Consider the following 19,766-nt stretch of genomic DNA (forward strand, 5'->3'; position numbering starts at 1 on the left):
ACTACCACTGGATCCACAAGACTTTGTACCCACTGGCCTGTGATCTTCCTTCATTTGGTGTCATGCCAAGCATTTCATGAGCCTGAACAGGAATTTATAGATTGCTATCAGACATATGGGCTAATACAGGACTTGTGAACTTGATCTGGACTGGGCTGGGATGTTTTCTTAATGTATAATTACTCTTTGATATAAAGTTCTTTCTTATACACCTATGAGTGTCTATGAATTTGTTTCTCTAGTCTACCTGAACTAACACAATATATAAATATATGAATATGTACATAAACACTAGCCAAATATTTGGTGGTTTGAATCCACCCAGCTGTCAGATGTGTCTTGGAAAGCAGGCATGGTGATCTGCTTTAATAGGTCCCTGCTTTGATAAACCCACGGAACTACTTCTACTGTGCACAAATAGGTCACAGTGAGTTGAAGTCAATTCAGTGACAACTAAAACCAATATACAATTGTCCCTAGAACACAATAGCGGTTAGGAGTGGCAACACCACCATGTTCTTGAAAAACCTGTATAACATTTTACTCTACCAACATAATTACTAATAGCTACTGTGAATCAGCGGTCTTACCAATAACACAGGCAATATATTAACAGATATTTCATGTTATATGTGTTATATGCTGTATTCTTAAGGTAAATTAGGATAAATAAAATATTATTAAAGCAATCCTAAGAAAAATATATATTTTTATTACATTTATTGATTCATAGTACCTAGCAAGAACAAAAGCATTTATCAATACTGTCAGATTATGCCTTATGTTTATAAGATGGATCACCTTTATATTAGGAAGGTAGAGGAGAAAGAAGAGGGGTGGATCTTTCTCTTTCCAAGGTGACCTGGATGGAAGAGGTGGAGGGAACGAACAGGATGCAGGAGAGGTAAGCGAAACTGTGTAACTTTACCAAAATATATCATAATTTCCATGTGAACCTTTGTTGTTTCTAAAGTGTGCCATTACTTCTTTAACTGTTCACTCTAGCTTCAGTGCCTATATCATAGAAGGATTCAGGCTGTAAAGGAAGTTGAATGATAAAAACCCTTCCAGCAGAGTGCCTGATGCCCATTCAAACACTGCCACTGTTTCTCCTCATCTGGCATTGGGCACTGGTTCAGAAGCAAGTATCTCCATCTCCTGTTGATTCTAGTACACTGGCTATGTGATTTCATGAATTTGGCAAATGTACCGCAAAAGATCTCTCTAAAGGGTTGGGAAGGAAAGATGTCACCTTAAATGCGAGGCTGACACAGACAATGGGCCGTTAAAGGATCCCTTGGCAAGTGAAAGAAAGACAATGAACAAAGAATCCCAAAGAAGTGATGACTTTAATGACCCTTTTGGTGAAGAGCAAATGTGCAGGGGACTGCCCGGGACCACAACATCAACTCCGGAGGAATGAAAGCCAGAGAGCTCTGTGCAAGACAGGAGGGTGGGATGTGCTCTCACCAAATTGGGATATATAATAAGGAAGGTCCAGCCCACCAAGGGAACATCATGTTTAGTGAAGTAGAGAGACAACAACAACAACAACAAAAGATGAAAACTCCAACATAAAAGGTGTACACAATTGATGCAGCGACAGATCCAAACACAGGAATTATTATGAGACTATCTCAGCACCGGTGTTGGATTAACTATTAAACAGAGAGCTGCTCTAATCAGGTTGACCCAATGACGTCGAATAGCAACACCCCCCCTCTCTGTATATATATATATATATATATATATATATATATATCCTTCAAAAAAGTTGTAGAAAATTCCTTTAACTTTTCATTCCAATATTAAATGTTTTTGAAGCCCCTTCATCTGAGTGTGTGTGTGTGTGTGTGTGTGTGTGTGTGTGTGTGTGTGTGTTTAAGAGTAGGCTATAGAAGAAATGTGATGTACATCTGGAAATACTTGTTTCATTTCTTTGTTGATTCTATATTTTCTGCTGCTAGGTAAGCAAGCCAAATATATTTTGCTTCAGTAGGAGTGCCATTCATACTATATATCCTTAATTAAATATAACATTCTTATCTCAATGCAATTTTCAAAACATTGTAAGCTAAGATGAACCAGGAGTGGAGGTAATGCACATACTCATATTCCCAAAAGTCTCTAATATGCATCTAAGGATAAAAAAAGAATCAGAAGACTAAGTTTTAATCGTCAGGGTAATCCTTATTTGATGTATCATGATTCACAGTATATACTGCAAGTAGATTTTGATGATGAGAGTAGGCATGATAGTTGCCATCAAGAAATTAGAGTACTATTTCCAGATTTGAATCTAACCATACCATTGTGGGAAAATAATTCATTCTCTTCATATCTGTCTGCAAAGTAATAAGAGACCTTACTGACTGGCAATCAGTTTATATCCTATTCATTCTTGTCCCTAGTATTTGACCTTGTACCCCTTCGGGCAGTGAATTTTCTGTTGGCTGTAGTAATAGTACCCTACTCTGGTGAGGAAGCAACAAGGGGTGGCATCAAGTGTAAAATAATGATAGTAGTATCTTGCTCATGGCATTGGAAGATGAAATTAGACAACATGGAAAATACTTGCAAACACCATATCAAGCCAAACTCAGTACCATTAAGTCAATGCCGACTCATAGAGGCCCCTGTGGTTTTCCAAGACCATAACACTTTCAGGGAGGAGAAAGCTGAGCCTTCCTCCTGTGGAGCTGCCGGTCGTTTTGAACTGCCTTACCCTGTGGATTGCAGCCCAACATGGAACTGCTAAAGCTCCAGTGATCCTTGGAAGCACCATATACAGAGCTTAACTGCAGTCCCTCTTTCCCTTTCTAGTTTCCCAATTTCCCTCTGTCCATAGATTCTTTGCCTTCCTATACCCATCCTGTAAGTATAAATATAACCCAATTCCATTATCGATTACTCATCTGGATAAATTCTTCTTGTCATCCTCCCCCATAATGCTAAGGAGTGCTTATAAATAGATGTTAATCAGTAAAAGTTCTCATTCTTTCAAGTGAATAAAAAATAACAAAATTCCAAAGATAAGCTCTCAGTTTTGATTTCCTATTTTGGTTTTATTAGATCAACATTTCTTTATATCACCAAAATTGGAGGATTAGTGTCATTTTAATTCTTTTATAACTATATTTTCACCATAGTCCATAAATTATCACTGACCCTTGTAAGGCCATACCGTTGTTTCTTTTATCCTCTTCCCTTTCATTTGCACTATTTGTCACATTTTATATACATCTCACAACTCTTTCATCCATGAGTTATGAGGAATCAAAGTCAAACCAATTGAAATATCACTCGAAAGAGGATATAAAATGAATTATATATCTGCTGCTTACTTTGTACATTAATTTCTCTATATTCTCTTGGCTTTTGTAACACTGCAGCACTGATAATTGCTCAGAAATAGATATCACCAGTGAAAGCTCGCATTTTTTTCAAGCCGATTGAAAATTGCATAGAATTCCATAAGTATGCTCCCAGTTATGGTTTTCTCTTTCAATTTGCTAAGCCACCATCCCCTCAAACCACCAAAACAATTACCAGGTACCAAAGTATCACAAAAATCTACCACCATAACTTTGTTTCTCTGTAATTCTTCATCTATGAATTCTTCTTCATTATCTTGCTTTACAGTAAGTGTACCCTAGGTTTTAGCCAGGATGCTAAAGGCAGCATTACAAACATATTTTTGTCACTGACCTTGCTTATTTTCCATAGTCCAGTTTTCTAAAATTTTGAAACAAAAAGCAGCACAAACATTTGTACCGCCCCCTCCACTCTCTGAAAAACAAAACAAAGCATGAAAATACAGAACCTACAGTTATGTTAAAAAGTCCTCTTTTGGAAAACATTTTGTCATATGTATTTTTCTGATTTGAATAGTTAAAACAAGAAAACTCAAATGAAAGAAAACGATATGCTTCAAATGTCTATCAAGTGCTAATGAGATCTTAGGCCTCGCACTAAGATAAGATTCCTGGGAAGTCCATCCCTTTGTTGTCATGAAGGAAGTCCTGGCAATCTGAGTCTGGAAAGACTGTAGTTTAAAAACACCCTATGTTACTCTGATCCACTTAGCGACACACACATGAGTTTGACATGAGTTGGAACTGGCTGACCACTAATTTGGTTTTGATTTTATTATGTGCAAGGTAGTGTTGTATGCACTAGGGATGCAGAATGACGGAGTATACAAAAATGCTGCTTTGCTTGCACTCGCTCTTAATCCAACTTTATTTCCTATCTGTGTTTCATGTCACTCATTCATCATTGCATTCACCATGTCCACTCCAAATATTTACTGGACCTTCATGTCTTTCCCTATAGGATGGTGCTTCAATAAATCATGGAAAAAATCCATTATCTCTAATTGCACTTCCCATGAGTTTACGGAACCACCTTTATCTTGTGTTCTCCCTTCGCGTCTCTGCCTCTATCTGCCCAAAAAATCTGTTAACATATATGAGTTAACTTTTTCCCCCAATAAAACATTATATTTCAAGCATCAGCAGTTTACTGCAAAACAATTCATGTTTTTCTTTCTCATAAGGGTGTGGTGAGTGTGGTTCAACTGGCCTTGATTTCACACCACGGGTTTGGCTCCAGACTGCCCCTATGGCGAACTCCTGTCTCATTCGGGGATCAGCAACTACTTGAGCATGGCATCTCATGAAAATGGAGACTCCCAAAATATCGCTCATAATCATGGCATTTACACAATGTCCAGTAGCCTCCCACTGGACAAACGAAATTGCATCGTCAAACCCAACATCAGGAGACTTGGCAGATATCCCTTTGTGTTAGTCAGGGTAAACTAGAGAAACAAATTCATAAACATGCTTAAGTATCTAAGAAAGAATTTTACATACAAAAACAGTTGAATATTGAGAAAAGGTACGAGCCCAGTCCTATAAAGTCCTCTCCAGACTCATGAAGCACATGCAATGACACAGAGTGCAAGATGATCACAGGCCAGGGGGGAGAAAGTCTTTGAATCTAGTGGCGTTGTAAGCAGGTCAGCACTGGCAGGGGTCTCCATGTGGCTTCTCCAGCTTCCAGGTCTGCATCAGGGTAGGTCCATGTGGCTTATCCTCAGGGACATATCAGAGGGAGTCAGCCTTATCAGTAGAGTCTCCAAGGAAGTAAAGTAGGAGGAGAGAAGTGTCTACTGCCCCCAAGGAGGAAAATACAGGAGTTCCTAGAATTCTCAAGGGAAGGCCATGCCCTCACAGAAGTCTCACTGGGTATATCTTGATTGACAGACCAGATTCCACCCCTTCACTTGCAATCATCATAAATTGACACCAGATTATGTAACTACCACACCCTCCTATTCTACAGAAAAGATCCTTTGAGTCATATGTTAAAATTTATAAATCTGAAATTCTATAAGAGAAAGGGAAGTGAGTAATAAGATGAAAATTATATCTATTATACAACTCAATATTCTTCAAGTTTAGTAAAATGGAAAACTTGTTCATGAAGATATTTTCTAATTTCCAGATAAAACTTTATTTTCTCACCAGAGAAATTTGAATTTAATCACTGCTCAATAATTTTGCCTTGATGCATAATTAATTGCTTGATAGTTCATCCTCAAAAGAAGAATTGCACGGTACTCATTGTTGTCTACTACAGTGCCTAGAAGAGGGTGCTCCTACTAGCTGTCTATAACGACTGCATAAACCCGAAACGCACTGTCATCAAGGTAATTCTGACTAGCAGGGACCCCGTAGACTGCATAAAACTGCCCCCTAGAGCTTACACTAACTGGAGGCATTCGATTTCATTTTCCATGACTTCCAATTTTCTTAAATCCATACCTTGCCCATTCAAAATTCTAATTAACACATTTTGGTAGGTGTTTCCCCTTAGCCTGAGTCATGACCCGTCATCAAATGAAGATCCCAAGGCGCTACTCCTACAGGCTTTACCAGACTCACGGCACCAACGTTGAGTTCACGCTGAGAAGTCAGCTCTTCCTCATTCACAATGGGCATGACTAGAGCTGTACAGACCCTTCCTCAGACACTATATCCAACAAACGTCTGCTTCCATTCAATAGCCTTCAGTACCTGAAAAGGTTCTAAAGTTCTTTCTTTGGAAGTGGACAGCCACCTCCTCCTTTGCTATTTATTCTTAGTCTGGAAGCTCTGCTGGTTCCTGATCCCTTTGAATGGCCCTTCTGGCATTGGAAATACCAGTGACGGAGCTTCCAGGGTCTTAGCAACACGCAAATCACCACACTACTGTGGGTCCAAATGAGCTGGATGGCAGATACTCTGACTTTCAGTTTGGTGTGTTATAATAGTTAAAGCAATCCATTTCTAATCAAAAGGTTTGGGAGTCACATCTACCAATCACTACTTCGTGTGAGAAAGATGGGGCAGTCAATTTCTGTAAGATGAAGACCTACTAATCTCTACAGAACAGTTTTATGCAGTCGTGCAGGGTGACTGTGGGTCAGAATGACCTTGGTGATAGTGGGGTTTAGTAAGAATTTGTTCTATGTAGATGACACAAGCTTACTTCCTAAAAGCAAGGAGGACTTCAAACACTTGCTGCTGAAGATCAAGGTTTGCAGCCTTCAGTATGGATTACAATTCAACGTAAAAAAGACCAAACTCCTCACTCCTGCCTCAATAGTTCACAATGTGATGAAGGGAGAAAAGATAGAAGCTGCCAAGGATTTTGTCTTGCTTGAATCCATAATCGATGCCCATTAACGCAGCAGTAAGCAGATCAAAGGGTGCATTGCACTGAGTGAATTTGCTGCACAAGGTCTTTTGAAAGTGTGTATGAGTAAGGATGTCACTTCATGGACTACAGTGATCCTGACCCTATAGCCAGGTATTTTCAATCGCTTCAGATGATATGACTATTGGCCATTGAATAAGGAGAACTGAAGAATTGCAGCATTTGAATTATGGTGTCTGAAACAAATATTGAAAGTACCGTGGACTGCTAAAAGCACCAATTGGTTATTCTTAGAAGAAGTACAGTCACAATGACCCTTAGAAGCAAGGAGGGTGGGACTTTGCCTCACACACTTTGAACATGCTCTCAAGAGAGACCAGTCACTGGAAAAGTACATCATGCTTGGGAAAGCAGAGGGTCAGTAAAAAAAAGGAATGCCCTCTCCAAGATGGACAGACACCGTTGCTGCAGCAATGGCCTGATACAAAATGACAGTTGTGAGGACGGCAGAGGACAGGGCTGTGTTTCCCTCTGTTGTGCAAAGGGTCGCCATGAGTCAGAACCGATTGAATGGCTGCTAACCACAACAGTCGCATCAATGCCTTGCTCCTGTTATACTGTAAGTCAATTGCCAAGGTACTGCAGGTAGCCTTTATCAGATCTTTGTATGGTGGGGATCTTGTGCTTCACAGCCACTACGACACACTAGGAGTATAAATATATGTACTGGTGTTATTTACTGATTTAATCCATGCTATCTGAAATTCAAAATGAACTGTACTTCCAATCATGTGGTGAAAAGGATTTATTTTCAGCAAATGAATTAGTACTCAATAGTATTTTTGGTAGAAATTGAAGAATAAGTACATGTGTCAATTAAAGATTTTTATTGTAAAACTATTTTGAAATCACAAGCTCTTATGCAATTGATTTATCAGTACTTGCCACAACAATTTGCACTCAGAGAGACCTAGACATAGAAAATAATAGTATTAAAGTAACCTAAGACAGAGATTTTGGCTGAAATTCTAGCTCTGACTTGGAAAAAAATGACTTACTTATTTGAGTTCAAACTTTGTAATATGAACCGTTTTAAAAGTTTTTTCTGTTGATATGTAAACATTCTTTACTACAAAAATTAGAGATCAGGTGAAATTAATGAAAATTTTAAGATCAATTCAGATAAAATATGAAATTATTATTAATGTGAAATACTGCTAAGTAATTTTTAATTTGATTTGTAATAAAGTATGAATAACATTCTGGGATATGAGATCATATTCAATTTTGAAGTGTCTTCAAATTGAAGAAGCTGCTATTGACCTTCTTAAAAGTATTGGTTCAAATTCTATTCATACTTACATGTTAATTTTTACATAAATATATATTTTTACCTATTTGTGCATGGGCTAATTTTCTTGCTTTTCAGGAGTAAATAGAACAATTTATTCAGTCAGGTTTGAAGTAACAAACACACACAGGTGATTATCAGATCCGCTCCAGATACCTAACTTGTTTTCTACATTTTCCATTGCTATTCTAAAAATGTAATCCTTTCTAAAAACTTCTAAAGTCAATATGCTAAATGGCTCTTTTGTTCTTTCATTTAAATTCTAGCCAGAAAGTCTTTTCGGTAAACTTGCTATAACTGCAATTTTAGGTGTAAAATATTAATGCAGCTGAAAATGAAACACATATTGTTTATTAATAAACCTACATGTGTAGGCAACATTTGCATAAAATAAATTAAAATTAAGAAGTGCCATCTAATTGGTATTCTTAATGAATAATGAAAACTGTCCTGATGTCACAAAAGGGGAATTTATGGAGTGATGAGTAGGTATAAAAACTTTATAAAAAATAAGTATGAAGCCCTGATTTTCCTTAGTAACTATAGCAGATTCAGTTACTTTAATTAAACATACATCTAATTAATAGAGGGTAGCCATAGGTAACTGTGTGTGTGTCTGTATGTGTGGTATATACGCCACCAACAAGCCCACGCCTTTCATCTCTTTTATGTTTCACTTCTTCAAAATCATGGGATTTAGGAAATGGCGATAAATTTATTTAAAACTACTGACTGTGGAGACCAGGAAGAAGAGACAAGGACATATCTCTGAGTAAAGTATAATAATACATAATAGTTCAGGACATGTGAGGAAATGCGAAGGGAAACGGCAGTGGTTGCTGGAATTACTTATAATTCCTGCCATGCAACACTACTCATTCTACCACATCAGGCCACATCTGCCAGGTGCTCAAAAGTGGCCCTAGATTTGTAAATATCCCAGAGGCACAAGGCAGGAGAAAAAAAGAAGATGGCCCATCACTAAACATGATTTTTAAAGCCATGTCACATGTTTCTAATCAGAGTCTGAACACTTTTTGTGCAACATAAAAAGTTGCATGCATTACTTATAAAAAGAAGCAACCAGAATATAGCATGTGAGTGGCCCACCCTGTATTTAAAAAAAATAAACGGTCACAGAGGAGATGGAAATTTTTATGTGTGTAACTGCTATCACTATAGTGAAGAAATACAAAGACATAGTTGGGTAACAATTCTGTCCCTATGGATTCTGAAAACTTTCCCACTGGAGATAGAGAAATTCTCCATGCATTCTTCTACTTTGCATCATAGGAGAGGGACACAAAAAGAGCGCCCTACATTCTGAGGTCCCTCCGGTTGGCAGGTTTCTATAATTCGCTCAGTTGAGAAATTCTGTCGTGAGTGCTTCCCACTATCCTCACAACTGAAGGACAGAAAAAACCCTCCACCAACCCTTTGTACTACCCCAAAGCTTACGTGACCAGGTAAAACACTGCCTGATGATGTCAGCAATGGGCAGTCAGACCCTGCCTTCTTCAGCCTTGCTGACGTGTCTTCTAACCAGCAGGCAGGAGAAGGAGGGATGTGCTTAGAGGCTGAAAGAGGGAGGGTGGCGATAAGACCACAAAGCTTATCTGGAGAAATCTCTCCTCACGCTCATAGATGATACTCTTATAAATGGTAATTAATCATTTTGAAAAGCCGTATTGTGAATTAGGTGAGGGTTTAGAGAACAAATCATGATTTTACATTAAATACACACATTCAGAGTCAGGCGTCCTTTTCCATCCTTTCTTATACCACTTGCTGTTTCCTGTTCCCAGTTCTCCTTCAGTCCTAACAATCTGAGCTTTGTTGTTGACTCAATGCTTCCCTTTTGATCCTAAATAATTTTCTTGCGTGGAGATGAGTTCAATCCCATTCCGGAAAGGGAAGGACTTTAGTCTCAGAGGTCTAGCCAGTTTCTATCTGCCCAGGAAGCCTAGCTTCTTTTGTGATCTGGAGCTTTGTTGCACATTTGAAGTTTTTACTACGTAATAAGCGTATCCCTTACATTATGTCACATCATGATTGACAACACGATCGTCAAGAAGACGGCATTGTTAGCCACATTTTATAGTCAGGAAACTGAATTTCTGAGAAACTAATTTACTTATGATTATTGTGGTGATCGTAAAGCAAATCTTGAACTTCTTTCTTTTCTTCTTGAGACTGAGATTGATTTGCTTTATTAATTTAACCTTTGAATTGCACATTCTTTGGGGACCCAACTCATATTGTACCTTGCCACATCCTTATGTTTCTCAATGAATCACCAGGCTAATGTAGGAAATATGCCACACAAATCGTGAGTGCTAGGTTTCTAGTTTCGAAGTGCTTACATAAAATATCTTCAGGTAACTTCTGTTTAACCGATGAATAGATGGAAGCCTTTGAGTTTCAAAAGTACCAATTTATTCCATTTGTATCCTGTAGGTATTCCTATTAAATAAGAATTACTTACTTATTTATCATGATAAGGGAAGATGCAAAACTGGGAGAGCTATGATAAGTAAAAGTGCCTTACAGAGTGATGTATGTTATTTCCTCAAACATAAGAAGGAAAAACTGGAGTACTTTATTAGGAAATTCATAGATATTCATAAATGTTGCGCAATCATTAAGTGAGCGATATGGGCATTTGTATTAGGTAAAGTATTTTAGACAGCATGAAATGGATCTATTAGCAGTGGTAAGATCAGACCTTGGCTAACTACAAAGGGACTAATATGAATCAAGATCAGTCAGACGATCGCTATGAAGTCAGAGAAGTCAGATATACTTCTCAGTACCAACCATTTTACTACGTTTTACAGAATTTGCCACCACCACCCCGCCCCCATGGGCACTATGTTTACCTCTTTGCTAATACATTGTGATGACTTCCCAGAACTCACAGATGGAATCCATGGTAAAGTGTTTTATTAAGGATCAGGACATGACTCAAGATTAGGATACGTGTCCCCAGAGCTACCCTTCCTTGTTCAGTGCAAGACAGGATGCTCAGCTCCTCTGGTCCAGGCAAGCCTCCTCTCAGTAAGTAAGAAAATGTAACCTCTTTAACTCCTCAAAAGAGCCCTCCTTTTAGCCTCCTCTGGACAGACCTCTCCTTGGACCCCTCAGGACAGGCCTTCTCTTGCAACCTGAAAAGCAGTCTTTTTGGAAGAAAGTTTTCTGGGCTTGGCAGCTGGCTAAGTTCTGTGACTTAGACGTGACATGTGCTAAAACTCTTGGGAGGTCCCTTGCTTTCTCTTTCTCTATGTCTTCTTCCTTCTATTTCTTCTTGCTGTTTCTCTACCTCCCTCTTACTGTCTCAGATCCTTATTAGCTCAAGCAGTGTTTCTAATGAATCACGGAAAATGTCCCCCAAAAGAACTTGCTTTACCACCAGTATTTCTCTCTTATTTAATAGAAATTTGTCAAAAACTTTCTAATTGTGCATTATCAATTACTTGTAGATAGTAATTTTTAAATTCTTGCTTTTGACAAGGAACTTCTTACTGATGGTAAACAGTGCTTTCTCGACACATACTTTCAGAGACAACTGTCTGGAAACCATACATGGGCCTCTTGTTGCTCAAGTTTCAACTTCTACATGGTTGACATAGACCTTCTATTCCATCAGTCTTCTCTTTGCCAGATTTTCCACAATTTACTATATTTCTTGGGATAGTTCTCTTCTCCCCATGATGACTGCAGGTAAATCATTGTCTCAATCCTTTTAGAATTTTTTCCTGTTGTGAGGACTTCAATATTAATTTTAATATATTATTAGTAATATAACCATATCGCAGTGTGAAATTATAGGGATTTCTTAGTAGATAATAAGAAATTTCAATACCTACTTCTTGTTTATTTTTAATTTTAGAGGACATAAGTACTTCATATTTCTGTATCTATATTTTTTGTTCTGTATTACTCTGTTGTAGCACTAAAATCAGTTTTTGATTTATCTTTTTAAGTTTTGATTCCAAGAAAGGAGATTTCATTTTACATTTTTCAAGGACTTTTAGAGACAAAATCAGCTGGGGGTTGCTGAGAGGAGAGGTGGCACCGCTTTAGTCTACACTCTGTGCTTATGTGGGATTCAGACGTGTCTCTGTATGTCTAGCAGCCTGTTCCACCGTCTATTGGAACAACTCCTGAGGAGTGTCCTGGGAGAGAGCTCATCATGAAGAAAGAGTCAGGCCGTCAAGCTTGGCTTAGTGAGAAAGCTTTCATTTTCAGCCAAGAGAAGCAATGCTGAGTACAGCATGATGTGCATCACTCATGTTTGTCTTTGAGCCTAGCCACCCATGTGCTGCTTTCTGAGAGACCTATTAGGGACAGGGAAGAACAAGTTGAAAGGAAAGAAAGAAAGGATTGCTTTTCAATTAACACTCTGTAAGACACTGCGGCATCTATTACTTTGATACATTTCTGTAAATGGCAAAATAAAAGTTTGCTCTCTCTTCTGTAGATGACATGATGTTGATTTCGATGGTATTCGTACCCCAGAGAACATGAGGACTTGGGGCCACTTCAAATATTAGCCCATCAACAGCAGTAAGACCCAGCCGGAGCAGTGTTTAGAAGCAATGCACTCTTTATGAAATGAAATTGTCTACTTCTCCAGAAAATGTTAGTGTAGAAGAAGAGGCCAATAGTGGTTACATTAGATTCGTTAGGTGACAGGATGGCTTATGGTCACTATAATTCTGGAGGTTATGCTACCATCATTTTATCATATGAAACGCTTCCTATGGAGTTTCCAAACTAAGATAGCCTAGGAAGAATACTTGGTAATTTGCTACAGAAATGTACTGTCTGGGAATATTCTGGATAGATTTTTCCTTAGAAGTGAAGATGCCAATTCTCTCTCTTACTGTGGTAGTTACATAATTTTATGCCAGCTTGATAAATAATGTGTAGGGGTGGAGATAAGTCTGTCAATCAAGTTGCAGCTTGATGATCTCATTTGGGGGTAAGACTGAAGTAAATGGCTCACTGGAGGCCGGCCCCTTTCTCTCTCTGCCTTCACCTTCCTGTTGACCAGCCACAGGGAGCCACGCTGAGGTCTGTGAGAGCCCTGGAGATGCTTCCACTGCCACTGGATCCATAAGACTTTGCGCCCACTGGTCTGTGAACTTCCTGCAATTTGACTCATTGTAGGTGCTATGTGAATCTAGCGGGATTTATGGACTGGTAGTGGACTAATGGGCTAGGTGCTCTAATCCATCCATTCATCTGAAGGATTTTATCGCTGTTCTCACTTATTTTACAACTCTGATTTAAGAGCTATAAGGAAATGCATGTCTTCTGCTTAAACGACAACCACACCACAAAATCTGAATATGTGATAATTAGTTAAAGCAGAAATAGAAATCTATTAAACTAGAAATGCTGAATAATCACTTGAAGACAAGAACATATAAAAATAAATTTTATAAATAAAGAAAGAGGAAAGGAGACAGAAAGAGAAGGAAGTAGGGAACAGATGAGGGAAAGGAAGAAAGGAGATTGCTTTTGAAAATAGATTTAAGTCCATTTATTTACGTGTAAAACACATCTATGACATGGTGATGATGTGCGCCACACATATTCAGATTCCCAGACAAAAGGAAGCGTTCCTCTGATCCCCCAGACTGGCATCTTCATAGAAGCGTCTTTACCGACGGCAGGACTGTTCCCCGGAGCAGCTGCAGGGTTCAAGCTATCAACTTTTCTTTTAGCAAATGAGGACTTGAAACCTTTCATGATCCTGGAAATCTATATTACCTAGCAGCATTTGCACTCTCTCCCGTTTCTTGGGAAGCTGCTATTGTAACCATGGTGCCTGGTGGTGCCCACTGTAATTGTGTGCATCTGAAGAGACAGGTGCTAGAAACCCCACTTCAGACTGTCAGCAATGGGCTCAGGCATAGGAACAATTGTGAGGATGACGCAGGACGACGCAGGGTTTTGCTCTGTTGTGCACAGGTCACTATGAGTCAGTACTGACTGGATGGCATCTGACAACAGCAACAAATGACAACAACAGCAACAACAAGATCTTAATTATCAAGTCATCAGGATTCTTGGTACAGTTATGTTGACCCAAAATCTTAAGTATCCAAAGAGCCGAACATTGTCTGGTATCGAGCCTGAAATTAGTCACAAATAAACAAATACAACCCACCCTTACTGCCTTCAAATGGGTGGGACTCCTAGAGACCCTGGTTAGCGTTACCTAGGCTACACATTGTTATAGGAGCAGATGGTGTCATCTTTCTCCGAAGGAGCCTTTGATAACTTTGAATTGCTACCTGTGTAATTAACAATCCCACGCTTACCAGACAGACCACCGGGACTCCTAACTTAGGTTGATAGACACACAAAATACAAGATGATCACAACAAACGACTTAAGGATCAAAAAGATAGGGCAACACTTAACAATGCTTTCTTATGCTATACATAGACTCACACATTTGCTGTAGTTTATGCAACCATAAATAATGACAGTGAGAAAAATAGACTAATAAAACATGAGGGAGCGTGTCAGAGAGAGAAAAGGGCTCCAAGCTAATTTCTAACAACGGTATGGTACAGAATAACAAGGATAATGATTAATAAAGATGACTGCCTAAATTTCAAAATCTCATTATAGGTTTCAGATGCTTTTGCCTACTTTATTCAACTTAATATTATTAATTCATTATACATTACTCATTTTCAGAAATAGAAATAAAGGTTATACTCATTTTAAAACTAGTGGCTAATTAGCAATAGGAAAGGAGCCCTGGGGCGTCGTGGATACATATTAAGTTGTGATCTGAGGGATCAGCAGTTGGAAACCACCAGCCTCTCCAAGGGGGAAACATGGGGCTTGTAAAGAGTTACAGTCTTGGGCAATCAAAGGGGCAGTTCTACTTTCTCCCATGGAGTCTCTGTGTGTCCGCATCAACTTGATGGCAGTGAGTTTGTTCACTTTTGAGAGCAATAGGTGCTTCTATTACATTAACTCCCTATATAAAATCAGAATACGTCACAATCTGTTTCTTTTACATGTGCATCATTACCATGTATAAGTCCTGGTAGATATCTTAAAACACAATGACAATCACTTAAATTCCACAGATTTGAATCGAGTTTTGTTTAGCAAAATCTTAAAATTACTTTTCAAAGAGAAATAAAATGTTCTATAGAAATCATTAATCCAGAGACATATATATTTACGGGTAACATGCTCTATAGAGCGTCTTCAATCCAAAGACATCTTGTAATTGGAATTAGCACCTAGTACATGGAGCTCATCAGTCTTGAATTGGCATAGAGCCTATGAAGAGATGAATATAGTATACCATATGTTACAGTCCAAAGATAACATATATTACATATATACTATATATGCCAAAGATATATAATTGGAAGTCTCAGTTCAAACTAGTAAGTTTTGTGAGTAGTTATGATGAACAGAAGGCTAATCTGACTTTGATTGCAAAATCATGCAGTAGTATTTGCAACAGAAGCAACTGACCACAGTCAAATAGGAAACCCACCAAAATATAAAGAATTATGTGAGCTGCACTCACTGATTTTTCTCTTTCCAAAATAATATAAATAACACTGTCATCTTTACAAATTAAGGGTAAAATTGTTTCTATAATATATTACTATATTCTCAGTATTTGCCAATTAAATTGACTAGTTTTAATGACATAGCAGCATTCATAGAATTTATATTCATTTCTTGGTCATAAATGACTACATACACAAGGATGCAAATCCAAATAAGTTTTATGCATAGGTCTAGATTCCATGAAGTATTTTTAAAATTTTCATTTATATATACATACATATATATATATTCTCTCTCTGTCTTTCTCTCAATTTATTATTTTGCATTCTAGTAGAAACCTTTTCTTTTAATGGATGGAACTTGTCAAAGATAACTTATGTGAATTAGCAAATGTTCTGAGGCAAAATCCCAGAGAGGCAGATTTTATCAAAGCTTTTTTCTGTTTACTTTGCCATTTTTGTGTACACTTTCTTGGAGGAAGATTGTTTACCCCAATTTGCCTGTCAGTCTTAGAGGGTATTTACAGAATTGTAAGTAAAGATGAAAGTCACTATTTTGAATCATAACCTTAGGCCATTGTGATTGTAATTGTAGGAATGCATGGGGGTAGGGGAATGGGAGACACATGGCTAAATACATTCAACATGAAGAGCAACATTCAAATGGGAGGCATTTTTGTTCAGAATCATAATAACTGAATTTTGTCCGTGGGATTTTAGTGAATTCTCATCTCAAATCCATTTATTTTTAACCTTTCAACTTTCTTTACTCGCTTTTTTGCCTTATTTACTTTCTTCTTTTCTTCCTATTTCTTTCAAATTAGAGAAACATTTTAAACTAAGTATTGTCCATCTGGCGAGTCCCTGAGTGGTACAAAATTAAAGACATGCATGGATTATGTGTCAGGTTTGAGTCCTTAAAGAAGAAAAACCAGTGCTGCTTATATGTATTGGAAGATATTTATATCAAGAAATGGCATACACTGTTGTAGAACAAGGTAGGTCTAGTTCAGTTCAATTCCATAACTCAAATGAAAGAAGGGGCTTCTCCTGACTTGTGTAGCTGCAGAAGCTGATGAAGAGGAAACAGGATGATTAAGGAGGAAGTTTACAGACTGGTGGATGCAGAAGTAAATGGATCCGAGGTGAGCCAAATTCATTTTAGGTCAGAAGTTTGCCAATGACTCCTGGGACATCAGGGATGGCAGGTGACAGGAGATCTACCGGCCAGATGTGAGATCCAGATAAAGCAGAAGGGAAAGGGTATATGTGCTCACCAATGCTGTGTGTCTTTATACAAAAGACTACAGTCTCAAGGAGCTGTCTTCAGGCTGCGACATGATTGATAGTTTGGGCTATGAAGGTGACCAGACGTCCCGCTTTTGGTGGGACAGTCCGATTTCAAACAATTTTTCCCGCATCCCAAGGCGTTTTTTAAAATGCATGACAAGCTAGGGTATACGGTTTATGGCTGCCATGTGGCTATATTGCCAGGATATTTATCAATGGTGTCCCGCTGGTGTCCTGCTTTACCAATGTTCAAATCTGGCCCCTGTCTTCACCCAGGACTGTCTCATTGACGTAAACTCTAACCATTACAACTTATAATAAAAAGATTACTGGTTCAAGTCCACTCAGGTGACCCTTGGAAAGACATGGTAATCTACCTCTGAAATCTAGCTCTGCTGTGATACATATGGGGTTGCCATACAGCAGATTCAACCTATAGTGATTCTTACAAGTTTTATCATATCAATTTATATTAATATGAATTCAAAAGGTTTTTTGTAGTCTGAATCCCCGTATAATTCAGGTAATATCCTAGGGGCAGGGATGAATGGGCTTGTACAATGACAGAAACATAGTATTCTCCTTTGAGTTTGAAAATAATTTATTTTAGAACAATTATACAAGACTAGTTTCAAAAAGGTGGAGAGTAAAGATATCATAAATGCCCAAGTTTTAAAAAATATCTTATTCTTCTGCCCCTGACATCAACCATTACCCATACCCTAGGGTATTGCCTTACATTCTATGGTTCTGTAATGTATCATAATGACAACAGAGTTAACTATAGGAAGGAAAATAACTCACATAATTGTGAGTGCAGGTAAATCCAAAACCAAAGCCTTCCCCATCTATAAGGCAAACCACAGAGAGGCAAACTACATGGAGTGTCAAAAAATGCTCTTCAGACTTGCCTCTCCTTTCTTGATATTAGTGAAATTGCACTCCATATTTCTGAGATAAATCATTTTATGTCCAACTAAATAATGATCACAATTAACCCTGTTAAAAGTCATGTATGACAGAATTCTATAATACAATTAGGCTTTCTTTAACTATTATGACTCCAATATTTATCCAAGCCCATTAGAGGAAAATTATTTTATGGAAGTAACAAAAAATAACTATGTTAGGAGACCCATAAATAACATATTTCCCAGAAGAGTCCTTTTTAAAAATATTGAACACCGTGGCCATATTTGAATAAAAGTTACAAAGCAGTTAACTATATATTTTCTCACATTTTTGTACTGCAAAATTGATTGATAATTATAAACATAGAATGTACAAATTATGAAACTAGAAAAATTTTAAGTAATCAAACATGCTATTAAAAGCATAATGATCTATGTCCTCCTAGTTAGTGAACTGAAATAGATTGATATTCATCATGCTGAATTAGATAATCATGTGATGTACTATAATAGGAATGACAAATTCAAGAGAAACGCTGTGGTATTCATCATCAAAAATAATATGAACTGGAAACACAGGGAACCCAGGAGAGATGAACCCCTCAGGACCAGAGGTGAGTGTGATGATACCGGAGGGTGGAAGGAAGGTGAGGGAGAAATGGGGAACAGATTACCAGGATCTACATATAACATCCTCCCTGGTGGTGAACAGCAGAGAAGTGGGTGAAGAGAGATGTCGGATGGTGTAAGATATGACAAAATAATAATAATTTATACATTATCAAGAGTCCATGGTGGGGAAAGGGGAGGGAGGGGAGAAAATGAGGAGCTGATATCAAGGGCTCAAGTAGAAAGCAAATGCTTTGAGATTGATGAGGGAAACAAATGTACAAAAGTGCTTGACACATGGATAGATGTATGGATTAGTTGTATGAACCCCAAATAATATGATGTAAAAAATATTTCAAGATCTGACTTGTAGAAGAATACTATTTTAGGTAGGATAATACAACAACACAAGTATGATTAGTTAATACAAGTATACAATCCACTAAAGCAAGTGATAATGAATTTGTAAACTTCTTCCAACTTGTTAGCATCTTAAACTGAAAGGACTACAGAAAAAAATTCAAGTCTCAAGTTGCAACATTGAAAGATTCTATGGGCGAAGCACTGAATGATATAGGAAGCATCAAAAGATGGTAAGAATGCAGTCGCTGTACCAAAAAGAACTAGTCAACATGCAACCACATCAAGAGGTAGCATATGAGCAAGAACTAATGGTACAGGAATAAGTCCAAGCTACAGTACAAACATTAGGCAAAAATGAGACTCCAGGCATTTATGGAATGCCCACTGAAATGTTTGAATAAACTGATGAGCATTGGAATCACTCACTTATCATATGCCAAGATTTTGGATGACAGCTACTTGGCCAACTAGCTTGAAAAGATCCCTGTGTGTACCCATGCCAAAAAGGTGACACAACAAATGCGAAAATTATAGAACAATGTCTTTGATATATTATGCAATGAAAATTCTGTTGATGATCAACAACAGATGCAGCGGTAGATAGACTCAGAGGGAAATGGCAGAAATTCAGGGAAAATTCAGAAGAGGACATGGAACATGGGATTATACTGATGTCAGATGGATATTATCTGATAGAAGAGAGTACCACAACAGTACTTACGTGTCTTTCATTAACTGTGAAAAGGTATTTGACAGTGTGGATCATAGTAAACTGAACAGTCTTGAGAAAGACTGAATTTGCGAACACTAAATCGTTCTCTTGATGAACGTGTATACAGATCAAGAAGTAGTGTGAATAGAAAAAGGAGTACTGTAGACTTTTAAATTAGGGAAGATGTCTTTCAAGATTGTATCTTCTTACCTTACTTACTCAGTCCATATACCTGTGTGCAGTGAAGTTGGATTGGATGAAGAAGA

The sequence above is a fragment of the Tenrec ecaudatus genome, chromosome 3 (genome assembly GCF_050624435.1).
Source record: "Tenrec ecaudatus isolate mTenEca1 chromosome 3, mTenEca1.hap1, whole genome shotgun sequence".
NCBI lineage: Eukaryota > Metazoa > Chordata > Mammalia > Afrosoricida > Tenrecidae > Tenrec > Tenrec ecaudatus.